Source organism: Theropithecus gelada, chromosome 1 (genome assembly GCF_003255815.1).
Source record: "Theropithecus gelada isolate Dixy chromosome 1, Tgel_1.0, whole genome shotgun sequence".
NCBI classification, from domain to species: domain Eukaryota; kingdom Metazoa; phylum Chordata; class Mammalia; order Primates; family Cercopithecidae; genus Theropithecus; species Theropithecus gelada.
The window spans coordinates 14,654,496-14,658,090 of NC_037668.1; the positions used below are offsets into that span (position 1 = coordinate 14,654,496).

The 3,595-nt window shown below is 46.3% G+C and overlaps 1 non-coding gene across 1 annotated transcript; it reads right to left on the reverse strand.

Moving 5' to 3' along the window:
* Positions 1-338: 338 nt before the first annotated feature.
* LOC112614760 lies at positions 339-502 on the reverse strand. The gene has a single exon (XR_003117129.1). It is a non-coding gene; the product is annotated as a U1 spliceosomal RNA (small nuclear RNA).
* Between the last annotated feature and the right edge of the window lie 3,093 nt (positions 503-3,595).

Sequence of the window (3,595 nt, forward strand, 5' to 3'; positions counted from 1 at the left end):
AGTGGCACGATCTCAGCTCACTGCAACCTCCACCTCCCGGGTTCAAGAGATTCTCCTGCCTCAGCCTCCTGAGTAGCTGGGATTACAGGCGCCCGCCATGTTGGCTCAGCTAGTTTCAAACTCCTGACCTCAGGCGATTCGCCTCCCTCAGCCTAGCACCCTTATGTACAAAAGGAAGAGCTATGCAACCCTCGCGCTAGTTAGTTTGTGGTAAACGTGATCACAAGGGCTTCATAACTCTCCAGCGAGAAGGACAGCGACATGTTACTTCATAATGAAGCAATAAAAGCAAAAACCACCCCTTCGCATATATTCTGCTTTTTGCAACACAATAAAATCAGGGAAAAGCGCGAACGCAGTCCCCCACTACCACAAATTATGCAGTCGAGTTTCCCACATTTGGGGAAATCGCAGGGGTCAGCACATCCGGAGTGCAATGGATAAGCCTCGCCCTGGGAAAACCACCTTCGTGATCATGGTATCTCCCCTGCCAGGTAAGTATGAATTTGTATGCCTCCACCCTGCCACAGCCCCATACGCCTCACCCTTTACAAGCACGGTCACTTGCCACGCGCATGCCACCTCCCCCCCACCGCCTCCACCATGCCATCCCGAGTCCTCCTAGCCCTGACACACAGCTGGGACGATGACGTCCAGCCGGCGGTCCTGGACTTGCTCCCACAGCACAAGAAATCCTTCGTGGCGAAGCAGCAGCCCCTGCGCTGCCTCATCTACATAGGAATCGCCCTATCTGTGATGTCACCGACAGCGCCTTTCCCGGTCCCCGTCTGCTCTTCTGCCCCACCCTCTGCCACTCAGCCGACCAACCCGCGGCCGGAGCCGGCTGAGGAAATGACGCCTGCCTCTATCTCCTTCCCCTCCTTTCCCCGCCCCTGCTCTCTCCCAAAGAAGTAGGTTCTTAGCCTGTGATGCCAAGGACCCCTTTGGCCGCCAGCTGGAGTCTGTGCTCTCTTCTTCAAATAATGACTTTTAATGCGCAAACTAGAAAGTTTAGGATTACAAAGAAAACCGGTTCTTTTGACAAACGTTTATCCTTGTGATACAGCATTCCGCTTGACATTGGAAGTCGTTCAATATCAGAGAGAAACTATCTATGAAACTAGAGAGGCTGCTCAGATGACTGCAAACCAGCCATCCTTACTTGTTTTATCACTAGGAGTGTTATAAAGACGGTTGTCCAGTTTCATGAATCTTGTAGGGTTTTTTCAAATACAGCAATGTACAAAAATGTGCAGCCCCAGCAGAGCACACTGGACTCAGGCATGGTGCTGGAGTCCTTTTATCATCTCTTCCACTGCCTTCTCTAGACCTTAGCGCTTACCTCATGTTAACACTTAATATTCTGCAAAGACAGGAACAAAGTCATCTAAATTCGGCAAAAATATTTGGGGGAAATTTTATTTCAGGTGTTTAACTGATTACTTTTAATATGTAGACTACAACACCAAACTCTGACAATACTCCACAGACTTATTAATGGTTTCCACCCCCATTTCTGCAAATCTATCAGGCAAGTTTTTCCTGCCCTTTACTTTCCTATAAACTGAGTCATTCCGTGTGTAGTGGGTTTTGGGGGTAGTGTTACTGCCCAACAGGTACACCTTGCCTGCTGCTTAGACAGAGCCAATTTTTTGACACAGGAGAATTGCAATGAAGAGCCGCACTCTTTATTTGGTGGATGAGGGCTGGTGAGTTGGGAGTTCTGATTGGACAGGTCGGAGATGAAATCACAGGGAGCTGAAGCTGTCCTCTTGTGCTGGGTCAGTTCCTGCGTGGGGGCCACAAGACCAGATGAGCCATGTTATCAGTCTAGCTAATGTCACCTGATCCACTGAGTGCAGGGTCAGCAAAATATCTCAAGCACTCATCTTAGGTTTTCCAATAATGACGTGATCTCCAGGAACAATTTGGGGAGGTTTAGAATCTTGCAGCCAGAGGCTAATGTAACTCCTAAACCATAATTTCTAATCTCATGGCTAATTTGTTAGTCCTGCAAAGGCAGTCTAGTCCTCAGGCAGGAAGGGGGTTTGCTTTGGGAAACGGATTTTGTCATCTTTCTTTCACAGCTAAACCATAAACTAATTTCCTCCTAAAGTTATTTCGGCCTGTGGCCAGGAATGAACAAGGACAGCTTGGACGTTAGAAACAAGATGGCGTCAGGTCAGATCTCTTTCGCTATGATAATTGTCCCAGTTGTAATTTTTGCAAAGGCGGTTTCAGAAGCCGAGGCATAGGTTTGACTTCTGTCACTCAGTCTTATGTCCATGAATTTTTCATGTTATTCATATGGTTGTTTCTATGTGTATTTCTTTGTATGAATACACATTAATTTATTTATTTATTCTGCTGTTGTTGAACATGTTGACCTAAAAGAAGGAGGCTGAAGCACAAAATATAATTTAGAGTTTACTTGAGCCAACATGAAGACAGCTGCCTGGACAACTCACACTCAAGGAACTTTAGATCTGAGCTCCCTATGGCCTTTGTCACAAGCAGGTTTTTATTTTTTATTTATATTATTATTATTATTATTATTATCATTATTTTGAGATGGAGTCTCGCTCTGTCGCTCAGGCTGGAGTGCAATGGAGCGAACTCTGCTCACTGCAAGCTCCGCCTCCCGGGTTCTCGCCATTCTCCTGCCTCAGCCTCTCGAGTATCTGGGACTACAGGCGCCCGCCACCACGCCTGGCTAATTTTTTTTTGTATTTTTTAGTATAGACAGGGTTTCACCGTGTTAGCCACGATGGTCTCGATCTCCTGACCTCATTATTCGCCCGCCTTGGCCTCCCAAAGTGCTGGGATTACAGGCATGAGCCACCACGCCCGGCCCACAAGCAGGTTTTTAAAAGTCAAAAGCGGGGACAGACAGTGGGCTGATAGAAAGCTGCCTGTCAGGAATTCTCATTGGTTTACAGAAATAACATTGATTGGTGATTGGCTATAAATATCATTGATTGGTGATTGGCTATAAATATCATTGATTGGTGATTGGACAAACAGTACCGCAAGAATAAACCTTTTCTTTTCTGCAATCATAGGCAATGATTTTCAATACCGTTGCTTTCCCCCTGCTAACATTTTATCTGACTTCTAGTAAGTCAGCTTATGAAGTAGTGTAAAAAAGGGTATAGAAGCCAAAGGGGTGGATCACTGTATCATTGGGCCCATATCATAAGCGTGTTTCTGGAAGAAACTTGTTCCCTTTATCCTTCCAGAGACCCCTCCTTTATCCTTCCAGAGACCCCTCTCCTGCTTGGGAGCTCCCACTTATGCTTTTTTTTTTTTTTTTTTTTTTTCCCAGAGTCTCGCTCTGTTGCCCAGGCTGGAGTGCAGTGGCACAATCTCGGCTCACTGCAACCTCCGCCTCCCAGGTTCAAGCAATTTTTTAGAGATGGCATCTTGCCCTGTTGCTGAGGCTGGTCTCCAACTCCTTGCCTAAAGCAATCCTCCCACCTCAGCTTCCTGATTTTCTGGGATTACAGGTGTGAGTCAACCAGCCTGGCAGTGCAAGAAAAAGAAAAAAAAAGTCAAGAAATTATTCTTTATTTTTATTTTGAGTTGAAGTCTTACT